This window comes from Silene latifolia, chromosome 11 (assembly GCF_048544455.1).
Source record: "Silene latifolia isolate original U9 population chromosome 11, ASM4854445v1, whole genome shotgun sequence".
Classification (NCBI taxonomy): Eukaryota; Viridiplantae; Streptophyta; class Magnoliopsida; order Caryophyllales; family Caryophyllaceae; genus Silene; species Silene latifolia.
In genome coordinates this window covers 175575206-175590207 of record NC_133536.1, presented here as the reverse complement: position 1 = coordinate 175590207, position 15002 = coordinate 175575206, and positions in this window count along the sequence as shown.

Below are 15002 nucleotides of genomic sequence, written 5' to 3'. Positions count from 1 at the left end.
TATGACCTCTTCTACGTTGGGTAAGTAGTTTGTGTTGACTTAGTTTACCTCAACATTATAATCCGAAGAGTTTCTCGTGATTATGATGGACTATAGATAGAATTTACAGAAATTTATCGACCAAGAATTCTAAAAGTAGAATTAGCCAAAAGGTTGGCTTATCAATTTACAGATAATTCAGTCTTGGGATCATTTATATAATTATTGAGGGAGGTCAATTGTATAAATGCTTGAGTCTTCGCGTTATAACAGTATTGCATTAAACTTAAATCATAACGATGAGTATGCTTATTATATTTTATTCTTCTTTTCGCAGTGTAGAATACGTTTTATTTTGATAATACTGTTACAACAAATGGCTGGAAATAACGAAATCTCAATGCCAAGTGCCACACTTAGACGCGAGTCCTGGCTAAAAGCTTTTATGGACCACATGAATCAGTTCACACGTCTGAAAAATGACGGGTCCAACTTTGCGGACTGGGAGGCATCATTACGGAATGCTGCCATTGCTGACGGTAAGCTCAAGTACTTAACTGAGCCAATATCGGTAAACCCAGGCCCCAATGCAGGAGTTAACGAGTCACTTGCTTATAGTGACTTCGTCATGGAAGCGGGTGCGATAAAGAACGTACTCATTTTTGCAATGGAAACCAATTTGCAAAGATGCTTCATTGCCCAAGGTACAAATAATCTTTTCACCACGCTCACTAACGAGTTCTCAAAAGCACCGAGAATCGTTACTTATGAGCATACATGTCACTTCTTTGATGCGAAACTCCAGAAGGGCCAACCGGTTAGCCCACACATTCTTAACATGATTGAGAATGTCGAGAAATTGGAGGCACTTGATTGCAAAATCAGTCAGAGCATAGTCATTGACCGTATGCATCATTCACTTCATGATGGTTTTGCCATTTTCAGGGCAAATTACTACATGAATGACATGAAAAAAGTCCTCATGAGCTACACTCACTTCTCGTACAGACCGAGAAGGATATGAAATTGAGTGGTAGCATGAAGCAAGATGTTCTCATGATTTCCAAAGGTAAGGGCAAAGCTTTCGGCGACCTAACTGTAGGAAAGCCAAAGTTTAAGAAGCCAGGAAACGGTAAGAGTGGGCCTGGTGAGACTAGTGGCTCACAAGGCAAGACAAAGAGCAAGAGCGGTGACATTGAGTGCCACCATTGTCACAAGACTGAACATTGGAGGAAGAACTGTCCCATGTACCGTGAGGACGTAAAAGCAGGCCGCGTCACTCCTGTTGGTATGTTATCTTATATTCATATGATTGAGATTAACCATGCAAGTTTCAAAACTTGGGTACTTGATACTAGTTGTGGTTCTCATCTGTGTAATCATTTGCAGGGCCTTAAGAACATCACACCTCTCGGAAACGGTGATGTGGACCTGCGAGTCGGGAATGGAGCTAGAGTTGCTGCAGTCTCAAAGGGAACATACGTAATCCAAATCCCTAGTGGTTTTGAGTTATATTTATATAACTGTTACTATGCACCCAGTTTGTCTAAGAACATTATTTATGTTTCCGTACTTGATAAAGACGGTTTTTCATTTTCAATAAAGGATAATAGCTGTATTTTTTCTTTCAATGAAATGATTTATGGCAAAGCAGTTTCCATGAATGGAATTTATATCTTAGATCAAACCACAGATATATTACACGTGAATAATAAGAAATTAAAGGTTGGTGACAAAGATCAAACTTATCTATGGCATTGTCGAATGGGACACATAAATGAAAAACGTGTAAAGAAACTCGTCGAGAATGGGACTATTCCCGCATTCGATTTTTCTACATTTGGCACATGTGAATCATGTCTCATCGGCAAAATGACTCAAATTTCCTTCAAAGGTGTTGGAATGCGCGCGAGTGACCTATTAGGACTCATACATACTGACTTATGTGGACCTATGTCAATTACCGCTAGAGACGGCTATAGATATTTTATCACTTTCACGGACGATTTGAGTAGATACGGATATGTCTACTTTATGAAGCATAAAAGTGAGTCCTTTGAAAAATTCAAGGAATACCAGAACAAGGTTGAGAACCAACTGGGAAGAAAGCTTAAAGCACTCTGTTCAGATCGGGGTGGCGAATATCTTTCAAATGAGTTTGATCAACACCTTAAAGACTGTGGAATCGTTTTACAGTTAACTCCACCTGGAACACCTCAATTAAATGGTGTGTCCGAACGGAGAAATCGAACACTACTTGATATGGTTCGATCCATGATGAGTCACACGGTAGTACCTGATTCATTATGGGGTTTTGATCTTTTGTCAGCTGCTCTTATACTTAACCGAAGTCCGACTAAAGCTGTCTACAAGACTCCATATGAAATGTCGATGGGAACGGTCCCCAACTTGTCCTTTATTCGGGTTTGGGGCTGCGAGGCTTATGTCAAGTGGAGACACGAGGATAAGCTCGGCCCGCGATCGGTCAAGACATACTTTATTGGTTATCCAAAAGGAATGTTTGGTCATTACTTCTATTCGCCTACCGAACATCGAGTTTTTATTGCGGCTAGTGCGACATTGTGGACATGGGCCACGGGGGCGCTTGGGAACAAGCGTTTGCATTTGTGGAGTCGCCACCAATTTATTGTGGAAAATTGGAAACCGTTCGAATACCTCGTGTCATGTCAAGACACAAAGTAGTGACATGAACACCAAGAACTCGTTACCCTTAGCATTCTATGTCTAGAATGACTCTCGTGGATGCCAATGAACACGGATGTTCACAGAGATCTGGAGTAAGGGGTGAGGGTACGTATTAGGAAGCTCTTTTGATCGAACACCTAATCCCGCCCGCCTCGATAGCGGCCTCTACTAATGATTAGGGAAATTATTCATACTTGATATATTGTCGATTATATGCATGCAATACAACATCCAAGTTTTAATCCTAGCATGTGAGATTAGACTAAGTCGGTGAAACAAGTAATTTAATCATGCTAATGGGCCGAAGTTGGAATTAAGATTAAATTACATGTGGAAGGCATACAAAAAATGCGATAAAAGAAATACAATAATACAATAATGAAAATTACAATGATTACAATGGATTAAATGATTTATGTCGAAAATACCTTTAAAACGGATAATTTGGAAAAAAATAATAAATAAACAAATAAACGAACAGGATTTAAGGGTGATAATACGAGTATTAGTAGATTAATACGTAATCAAAAACTAGGTCAAGGCAACACGGGAGTTCAGAGACAGAAATTAACAAGGAACAGGCGCAGCAGAGCCGCGCCCTCTGGAAGAGGCACAGCAGTCACTGCATCTGTTCCATGGCTCAGTTCTGGCTGTGAAGCCGGAATTGCAAGTCGTTAATATTCGTTGGTGATTTTAATGATCGATTATATTATTTGACTCGGATGAAAGTGATTAATAGGTTATTTACATATGATTGGGTCATAAAAACAATATAACACGGATGAAACTAATTAGAATGAATTAATTACATGATTAAAAGGATTAATTAATGAATTGAAGGAACTAAACAAATTAATTAGGTTAAATATGATGAATTAATGATGGACTAACGATAAATATGATAATAAACAGGTGAGAATATATCAAAGATCGAATTCCAGAAACTCAATATGAATGAATCGAATTTCTACAACCCGGTTTTGACTTTAATGACGAAAACTCGCAAATATTAATTACTTGAGATTTAAGTCGGGAATTAATGAGATGAATTAATTATGAAGAATTATGAATTACAGGTTAAAATTATCATGCTTGAATTGTCGTGTTAATGAAACAATGAACATTCGAAAACAAAGTGAAAAACAAAAGGACGAACAAAAGACGACGGAAGAAGAAAGGAAGCGAGGAGCTGCTGGCGGCCCTCACGAAGAGGCGCGGCAGTATCTGCGTCCCTTCAAGAGGCGCGGCGATTCTTGCGTCCTTTCTCGACGGTTGTCCTCTAATAATCCGTAAAAAGGGTTTTAAGCAAAGGGTTTTAGAAATCGGTTTTAATTGTATTTTCGACATAAATCTTACAATATGATTACAAAAATAAATAACAATAAATAAAAGAGAGATTTACACCCTCAGACTTACATGTTTGACGAAACGAGATGAACTAAGTTTATGATTAGTGATGCTCGACTCGAATGTAATGAAAGTGCCCTCGTAAGAGGAAAACGATTAAGATTGATTAAGTTGATTATGGTGGAGTTGGTCAAATTGGTCGGTCATGCAAAACGAGGCTGGTACTCAGAAGGATTCGAGCTTATGTGGTCGAATGTTCAAGCACGTAGACGCCAAAAAGTAAGAACGTGGTCTAGAATGCAAAGGGAGAAGAGAAGGGCGGACACTCGCGTGAGAAATATGTGAGACCGAAGGTCTCTATTTATACTAATCACACGGCGAAAATTAGGAAAGGAGAGAAAGATCCGGAAATAACCGACTTAGGTTAAACACGGAAACTTGGACAAAAAGAAAAACTTGAGGAAAAGGCGCAGCAGGTGCTGCGTCCCTTGAAAGAGGCGCAGCACTTGCTGCGTCCTTTCCTCAGCGGGTTCCTCCTGCGCAAGAAAGCGCGTTTGACAGCTTGTCGTATTTTAGGCATAACATTCTCTACAAGACTCAGATTAAGGTGATTTTGGTGGCGTTGGAAAGCTAAGAAAGAGATCTAGAACTTTCTGTGAAATAGGCCTGACTCAAAAAAGTCATTATCACTTTGTAAAACGGGCCTAAAGGTCGGGTTATCATTTTAACTAAATGAAATGCACATTTTGTAATGTAAACTTTTAGTTTAGCCTAATGAAGTGACATGAGACTCAAAATGAGATATAATCATGACATTTTATGACATCCTAACCTTAGGTAGACAAGCACATTGCTTTGACTCGGGATTTGACGGTTCTAGAAAATGAAGACGGTTTTTGACCCAGACTCCAAATGTATTCTAATTACTGCCAAAACGACCGTAATGACACCTAGATTACAACCATGAGGTAGACACAAGTGTTTGGGCTATCACTTAACGATAAACCTACGAATTGTCACAAATCGTTCCGCGTACCAAACATGCGGCCCAATCATCACCGGGTGGTTGGCGGGAGGTGCAGAAACGAGGTGTCTACAGAGCCCCCACTTTGACTGAGGCTTGGACAAGGCGAAAGTCAAAGTATAGCCATCAGGTCAATCGAAGATTATAACCTGACGACTATGGCGACGCGAGGCGGCTCAAGGGGTCTGAACCAAGGACCTGTCGTCGGAAACATTTTAGAGTCTGTCGGCTATCGGGGAGGGTCGTTTAAGGTCCATTAGACTACGTGAGGAGGCTTGCCAGTCATAAGAAGAGACCATACCTGAGATACTCCTGGGTGAAACGGGACTGAAGACGCTTCGGCAAAACTCTTTGGTCTGAAGATAACTTGGTGTCTGAAGGCATTAGGGGTCACAAGGATTCTGTAGAAACTTCTTAATACTTCTGAAGGCTAACTCTGAAGGCTATCTCCCTCTAAAGGAAAGGCTGAAGGATAACTCTCTGAAGGACTGAAAGGGGACTTAACTGAAAAGGGGTTATCTGAAGGTTACTGAAAGGATCAACATATGAAGGATTATCTTGAAGGGATAAGGCTGAAGGAAGGATTATCCTGAAAGGGTCATCTAAGGGTTATCTGAAGGGTATCTGAAGGTTATCTGAATATACGAAGGTTATCTGAAGGGTTGTCTGAAGGTTATCTGAATATACGAAGGTTATCTGAAAGGTTGTCTGAAAGATTAAGGCAAGTTTCTGAAAGATATGAAGGTTATCCTGAAAAGGGTTGTCTGAAGGGATGAAGGATTGCCTGGGGGTATCTACATATCTCTGTTCTCAAGCAAACTTTCACTGGGGAATAAAACGATGATTTTGGGGAGAAGACGGCAGGACACAGTCTAGAACTGCTGGGAGAAATCTGCATGCGTTCAGCTTCAAATAAACTTCGGAAAGATTTGGGGTCAATGTTGATCTCCATGTCTCGAGAGGGAGTGGCTGTCGGTCGTGAACTCTCGCTGAGGGAACATAATCGGGAACTGATCTCCATGTCTCGCGAGGGAATATCTATCCGTGTACTCTCGCTGGGGGAACATAATCGGGAACTGGTCTCCATGTCTCGAGAGGGAAAGTCTATCCGTGTACACTCACTGGGGGAACATAATAGAGGTGTGTCGAAACACCTGTCAAAGAATATTCGCTCGTTGTGGCAAGCGAGGTCTTGATGAAGTACTGCTTCTGATACTTACATGCATGGTTAGTATCCACACAAGAATGCAATCTAATATATGCACGTAAGCGATTATTACATGGACCTCAAATAGGGAAACACATGGGTTTTGCAAAAGTCGTTGTTTCTTTATAAAAGTTGTTTAAAACTTGTTCAAAGAAATTTGTCAATTGTAATGCGTTATGCATATTCAAAGGGCTTTAGACACGTGACTGACATGACACAGACCTACTAGGATGCAAAATGTAGACTTAGGTTTGACTGACTCGACACTAACTTAGAGATGACTCTGACAGACTTTGTTTAAGTATGTGCAACCCCTAGCCAAGTGTGGGTGACAATGCGTATCAGTTCCAAAGGTATAAGAATTGCAAGAAAGATGGGGGCATATAAAAGCAAGGCATGAGCCATGGATCAGCTGTCTACTTGGACTTATTTCACCATCGTTTGCTGTAAAAGAGATCTCTCTTGAGGTACGATGACTTGGAGAATTGATCTAAGATCTTTGTCATTGTCCGGACCGAGTACTAGCTAGACTTAGAGGACTAAAGGAAGGGTGGTATCTTGGAAGAGAAGCCCCCAAGATGAGAAGATGATTCTTGAATTTTGGTAAAAAAGAGGTTGGGCGACAATAAGGAGCCCCTAGTATAGAGGTGTTGGTTGTGTAAGGGATGTTAATTGAGGTTGGAAGGTTGAAATAAAGGTTGAAAGTTGATGGTTGTGTCCTTGAGGACTGCCTACGTATTCACGTGAAGTGAAATCAAACCAGATCGTAGTTCTGAGGTTTGGATAATTTTGTTTGGGTGTTGTGGTTGCATCCTTCTTGTGTAAGAAAAGACTGCCTACGTATCCACCTGAAGAGGTGAAATCAAACCATGCTCGTAGTTCAAGTGTGTGCCTAAGCTATGTTGTTAGGACCTTAAAGTGCATGGGTAAGGAGAGTATATTCTTTTGGTGATTCAAAAAATCGATTTGAGATAACTCCCTCTGATCATAGACCAAAGAGGTATAACTAATTTCCTTGTCATGTGAGCACACTTAGTGGACCCTAAGGATGATATTGGGTATGTCTCGTTCTAGGTAACAAAGTATTGAAGACTTCGTGTATGGGTCAAGGTGAAACTGGATTGGATATTTGGAATGTGGAGCTCGGAAATAAGAGGCTTTGATGAACAAATCTGTGGAGGTTGATTTTGTGTAGTTAAGGCTTTATGGGGTTATGGCTTGTAATGTGTCTTGGAAATGGAGTCTCTTGGCTTGATGTAGCCTGAGCACATAAAGGTAGGTTAAAATGTCGTGGGTTCAAGTTTCCATGTCTTGGCCCTAAAGGATGGGTATATTTGACAAGCTTGAGAGGATTCTCAAAATTCCTAACTATCTCCCTAGTAACGGTCTCGAGAAGTACTTAGGGTGTCTGATGTGTGAAAGGCTAAGTGAAGGTGCTAAATGACCATCTTCATTGATGTCTTGATTCTTTATAGACTTCAGCAGTATTTCGTATTTGATTTTAGGTTTGTTCTTGATTCAGACTCGGATTCTTGGTCTAGAATATATCTCGGATTTTTGCTCAGATTTTTGATCAGGTTTTTGAGGATAATGTTGACTTTGGATATATACATTGATTGATTGAGCCTTGTTCTTATTTTGACTCTTTTGTGTTGGATATTGGTCTTGGTCATTTCTCTTGATTGATCCTTTGTCTTTGATCATGGCTCGTATCGTCTTGGATTTGTTTGCTACCATGTATTTGAGTCAGACTAGCACCTTTGGTGTGGAACGGGTTGGTCTTTAGTAAAACAAGTTGTTTATTGTGGGGAACGGGCTTACCTTCCGTCATGGATCGTTAACAAGGGAGATGGTCTGGATTCGTCCTAGAATCTCTTGAGATAGGCTCGTCCTAAACTGGGGTATAGTGAGGTTTCTATTGCCAGACATGGAGTAGGTAAGGAAAGAACACGGAGGTTCATGTCCTCTACAACTTGGAATGGAACATCATTTAAGTGTACTCACATCGACTGACATGTTGTTGTTCGTTTTAGAATGTCTCAAATCAATTCTTGTTGTCACGGGAAAAGGATAAAAGAAGAGATATGATAGAATATGTGGATTGAAAAGTGTACTTTTATTGAGATGAAGAATGAATGTATTTAACATAGACTCGAGAAGACACGTGACTCGTGGGACAGCCCCCAGGTTGTCACTAGGAATGGAAATGGACACAAAGAAAGACACTAGAAAAATTATGGGATAGAAAGCCTAAGACTCGGACTCGGACTCGGACTTTGACGCGATCTTATATCCAGACTCGTAATTATCGGCCCACGCTTGAACATTTTCTTTTCTAACAATTGGCTTTGGCATCTGGCTTTGAGCATTCACCCATTTAAGCACCTCGTCCTCATCATTGGGAACATTGGAAAGATAACAGTCAAGAAGAGTTTCTTGATAATTGGTATATCCATGAGGATTGCCTAAGCTACCTTGTGGGTTAAAGGTTGAGAGAGACAATTTCCCGCTTTCAATCATATCTTGGATCACATTCTTGAGCTTATAGCACCTCTCAGTATCATGTCCTCTGCCCTGTGATATTGGCAATAGGCATTCTCATCCCAGAACCTAGACTTCTTTTCTGGATCAGGTGTAGGACCGATAGGTTTCAACATTCGTCGCTCCATGAGTCTATGAATGGCATCCGTGTATGTAATACCAATGTTGGTAAATTTCCTAGGAGGTGTGCCCTTATTTTCGGAAGCCTTTGTGAATGACCTTGGAGAATTGTTAGGTTTCTTTGACGAAGGCTCCATGAGGTTGCCTTTGTTGATTTTGATTCTTGGATGAGAAGAACTAGGAATGGATTGCCCATTTGTTGCTTTCTCGTTAGGACTGTCAAGTTGAGGGTTTGTCTGGACACTTTTCATTTTGAGAGGTCGGGCATCGAGCTTCTTACCCATTTCGGCGAACTGGTTTTCTATGTTGGAAAGCCGAGAGTTTAGGCTATCAATAGCTCCCTCTATTTTGAAAAATTTGTTGTTGAAGGCAATAGAAAGCATGAGTATTTCACTTTGGATATCGTCATCTTCGAAGACATTGATCTCTCTGTCATCATAAGGATCGAGGAGATGAGAACAGTCTTGAGATGATTCTTCGTCATGTTTAATGATATTAGATCCAAGAGGGTCGATTTTCTTGGATTGCGCGACAGAAGGTGGCTTAGGAAGCTTGCCCTCTTCGATCATATCTTGGATGGTGTGTTTCAAGAGAAAACACTCTTCAATATCATGGCCTCTACCTTGGTGATATAAGCAGTATTTGTCGCCCTTCCAGAGGTTCACCTGTTTCTCTAAAGGTGAATCCGAAGTCGGTCCTATTGGATGTAGCTTGCCTTGGGCAGAGATGTTGGGAAATGTGTCCTCAACAATAGTGCGATCACATGATTTAAATATCATAATTAAATCTCAAATTAAGAATACGTGAGGGATGATTTATTATATAATCAACTGATCGTCATTAATCGGTAATGATTGGCTGACTAGAGTTTGACATTACTGTCGTGTGACGGTGGTGGTCAGTTGATCCCTTAAGGTCACACCTAAAGGACAATTCCCTTAATGGACAAATTGATTAATTGTATGACGATACGAGGTAATCAATTCCTTAAAAGTGAACAATTTACTTGTGAGAAAGAATATTAATATCTTATTATAATGGGATTAAATAAGATTTATTTTAGTAATAAAAGTGCATTATTACTAAAATTGCTTATTGTTTGAGAAACAATAGAGATTAGAATGAATGGTTAATTATAATTACAAGATGTTGTGAATTATAATTTTATGACTCATTTTATTTATGTGATCAAGTATCACTAGTCAATTTATTGTATGTAATTTAATTAATTTCTAAAATGATATTTATGGGATAAATATGCATTAAATTAATTAATAACATGTAAAATACTACATGTAACATATTGTGTGACAAATGACAAATTGACAAAATAAAATGGTAGTCCATTTTATGATATGGACCGAAATGGAGGGTATCATGGTGGTGTGTAGTTGATTATTTTATGAGATAAAGCTATGTGTAATCATTCCTACACACACTAGCCTTACACACCTATTATGTTGGTAAGAGAAAAAGAAAAAGGAGATTCCAATTCTTGGCATTACTCCCTTGTTCCAACCGTGCTCCCTCCCTCTCTATATGAGAACTTTTGTTCTCATTTTACAACTTACTCATTCATTCATCTACATGCAAGAGTTTTGCTCATCTCTTTCTCTAGTTTTCTCTAACAAGTTTTTAGAGATTTACAATAAATTGTTCATCCATTCTAATATTAAAACAAGGTTACTAGTGTAGTAATAATAACAATATTAGAATACATTTTAAGGATACTAGTATAATAATCTAGTTAATTAGTATACTAGTTTAAGGGTAAGTCTTGGGTGCAATCTAAGGAGGATTTCTATACTTGGGATCTTGGAAGATCATCCATTAATATTAGCTCAAGAACAAGTGAAGGAAGGTGACCTTCCTTGTGCCCAAAAATTTCGAACCACCTACAATGTAAGGAACATTGTTGTTTTTCTTATAAATCTTTCATTTTGTTATGCATGCACTAGATCTAAAGAACAAATAATTAACAAGTTAATTAGTTCACTATTAGAGGAATCTAATAATAGGTATATGAACCTAACAAGTGGTATCAGAGCATAAGGATGTTGCATGCATAATCGGTTATTGTTTTTCCGAGTTAAAAGGTTAACATATAAAACTTAAAAATTTGTGATTTATGAGCATAAGCCACGAAATCACTTTGCATGTTATATATTCTGGTCCTAAAATTTTTTTAGGTCATTTTTATGATTCATGGAAATTTATTGCTCATTTTAAGGATTTTTGGTCATTTTATTACATTTTTATGACTAAAATGGGAATTAAAATGCTAAAAATAGTTAAATTTCGTTTCTGACCTTGAAAAAATTATATGACCTCACATGCAAATTTTACAAGAAGTGTGTAAAAGGACGAGTTAATTTGATTAATTTTGCATGTTTTATGATTTTTATGAGATAAAAATGGATTAAAGGAGGTAAAATGGTTAAAATTAGTTAAATTTCGAATTAAGCCATGATCTTTTAATATGATGTCACATGCAAGATTTACAGAGAGTATGTAAATTTATAGATTTAAATATCTTCTTTAGCATGATTTATGGATTTTTGAGTAAAAATGGCATAAATAGTGACTATTTTAGCAAATAATTAGCTAAAACGTATTGCATGGCTTGAGAAAATTATTTTAAGTTGCATTAATATCCCACTAATCAGATCTAAAGTTGGAAAAATTATTGGTTTAATTTTCGTATACTTTATGTATTTTATGAGATAAAACTGATAAAATGCAACCATATTTTCTCAAAATTAATTCGAAAATTTTAACCATGTTTTTTGACATTATGAGGGTCATGGAATTATTCCAGAATGTTCAAAAATTTAAAATTCAAATTTTGAAACTTTTATGATTTAATTTGGATTTATTTCATATAAATAATAATTTTAAGGTCAAAAATGAGCATAAAATTAAATCAAGTTGAATTATTATCAAAAATTTAGTGATGACTGATTTTTGAGTCCTAAAATGTGTTAGGATAATTAACTTGAGCTTAGATGTGATTTAAGTGTTAATTAGTGATTTTAAAAGGTTATTATCACGCATTTCCATGAAACCGGGTTATATGTACGACATAAGTTAAATAGGGCGATTTGGCATATGATTTTGCATGATAGGTACATATTATAATGCTGCATATTTTAATTGTTGAATGTCTTTTATTTATATAATTTTGAATTATGTAATTTTATCTTAGTATGGCCTTAGTTTTAATTAATATTACCCGTAATGAAAGGGAATATTGATTCGGTTGTAATTTAATGTGATCTCGTATCACTTTTATTTTTATTTCATTAGTTTTTTTTTCCATTTTACAAATGTATAATAGGAATAGCTTTGTATTTTTATTATTATTATTTGTAATTATGGAGCATCTTCGAGACGGTGCCATTCGGAAAGGTGATCCGACAAAGACGGTGTCTTGGGAGGCGTGCCGATTGAAGATTCAAGGGACCAAAGGAGTTGGTTTCCGAATATGTAATAGATTATTTGATTTTCTATTTTAGGAAGGCCATACTAGGAATTTTATTTATTGCTTTGCATTTCTTTTAATATGTTGCATGCATTGCCAAATCGCCATAACAACACATGCATATCATATCGAGTCATCGACCGTGTCAATTGTAATTATCGTAGTTCACCGCTTTAGTTCACTTAAAACGTGATAGATAATAAATTGACAAGACCTCTCACATATTAAAAATTGAGAAAAAGCCTTACCAAATAGTAGAAACTCATGAAGTACCAATTTCACAAGGGAGTTAATCCGGCTTCACCGTAATACAAACCTTGTTACGTTGGCGAAATGGGGTAGTAAAAAGTTATTACATCGAAATTTGGATTGAGCTCAACGGAAGTATTGTTGACCGTAGTCGCATGTGTTCCGGGCTAAAGATGAGAATTAGAGTAATTTTTATCGACCGAGAGTTCTAAAAGTAGAATTGATTAAAAGGTTAATCTACCGAGTTATATTAATAAGGGATGAATCGGCTCACCGTGCCCAAGTTAATATGAATTTGGATCTTGGAATCATTTATGTAGTTGGGTGGAGGTCACTATATAAATGCAATACTTGTAGTTAAATTTACGAGTATTATTAAAACGATAGATGTAAATTAATTCCTTCATTTCCTATTTTGTAGTCAAAAATTTGTTTTAATCAACCGCAATGGCAACTCCAAACGCGTCCGCATCCACTAGTTCCACCCCGCTTTCCAATGTGTCATGGCTCCGATCCTTCATGGATCGATGTAAGTTAGAAAAGAATGGGTCCAATTTCGCCGATTGGGATGCACAACTTCGCTTGGCCGCGCAAGGTGACGACAAGCTTCGTTACCTTACCGAGGCATCTCCCATCGAACCACCTAATACTAGGTCCGCCGCTAGGCAATCCTATGAGGATTACCAAAAGGAGTCGGCCGCAATGAAAAATGTATTGATTTTTGCTATGGAGGCCGAACTCCAACGAAGTGCTATAAAGATTAGCACCGCTCATGAGATCTACATGAAGCTTGTGAACATGTTTTCACGAGCTCCTAGGGTCATTCAATATGAGGCGGCTTCCGCATTCTTTGATCTAAACATCAAAGAGGGCCAAAAGGTGAGCCCACATGTGCTCAAGTTGATAGAGCATGTTGAGACCTTGAAATCGCATAAGGTGGAAATTCCCGATGAACTCGTGATTGATCGAATTCTTCATTCCCTAAGCAAAATCAAAGCATATGTTCAATTCCGGGTGAATTTCAATATGCAAGATAAGAAGGTTTCCCTTGATGAGTTGCACAAAATGCTTGTGCAAGCCGAAAGGGACATGGGGCTAAGTGTTAGCACCACCAAAGATGTGCTCAATGTTAATCAAAAGAGCAAGGGAACTTTCAAGAAAAGCGGGAAAAAGGGAAAGAAGCGAACTCCCAACAGGAACAAAGCTAAGACTTATGAAGCAAGCACCTCCAAGCCCAAGTACAGTGCCCCCTCCGGGGACAAGTGCCACTATTGTTGTGGAGTTGGACATTGGAAGAGAAACTGTTCCAAGTATCTTGGCGACATCAAAGCTGGAAAAGTTACTCCAGTAGGTATATATGATTATCCCTATCTTTTATGTTTCAATCTCAATTAGTATGTGATACAAGTTGTGATGATTACCCTTTTTATTGTAAATAGGGCCTCCTCCTAGCAAGGACAAAGGCAAGGAGAAGCAAGTCTAGAGGATCACGAGGGAAGCTAGAGTAGCCGACCATGGTGATGGATCAATGGAAGCTTGGCTTTTAATTTGCTTTGTCTTTAATTTTATGATGAATTTCATGTTTTAGAACTATTTTGATTTCCTCGTGTGACTTGGAAATTGGTTTGTATCCTTTAAACACGGGTTGTATTTTGGATATTGGTGATTTGGTTTTCAACCCAAATCACTTGTTTTATTATGTTGTTTGTTCTAAAATCATCATCATAAATTACTTGCGTAGAGAAACATTAGATAAACAACTCAAAATGATCATGTAGACGATTATGATGATGGGATCATTATATGTCCATAAGCTATGAATCTGATTCTCCTTATGTCTTTGTTACTTACAGTAACAACTTATTTATATAAGATCAACTCTAAGAGTTGTAATGAGTTTTTGAATTCATCGAGTAGGGAATTCTCGATACCAAATGGACATATTATTCTAATTGGATGGTCAACCGTGAGATACCTAGAATAGAGAGTCTATTAAACCATATGACGTGAATCAAACTACCATATATGTATCAAGCTGCCATGTTAGGATGGCCTTTTGAAAGTTAATATATAGTCTTTGAAAACTCCTAATACTCCGTTAAATATATGTTTGTGACTCACAAAGCTATCTCTCAAGAAATTAGGTGTATTTCTGAGAGATAGAGTGGGAGAAGATTGTATCGTCACAAACATCTCTTATAGTTGAAATGTTACTTTGTGAAAGTAATTGAATTATAGAGTGGGAGTTGGTATTGAACTATTATCTATGAAGATAGGATGAGAGCATAGTTCAGTGGGAGTCTATCGCACATGTCTTATTGTTTAAAAAAAAAATATTACTTTGTGAA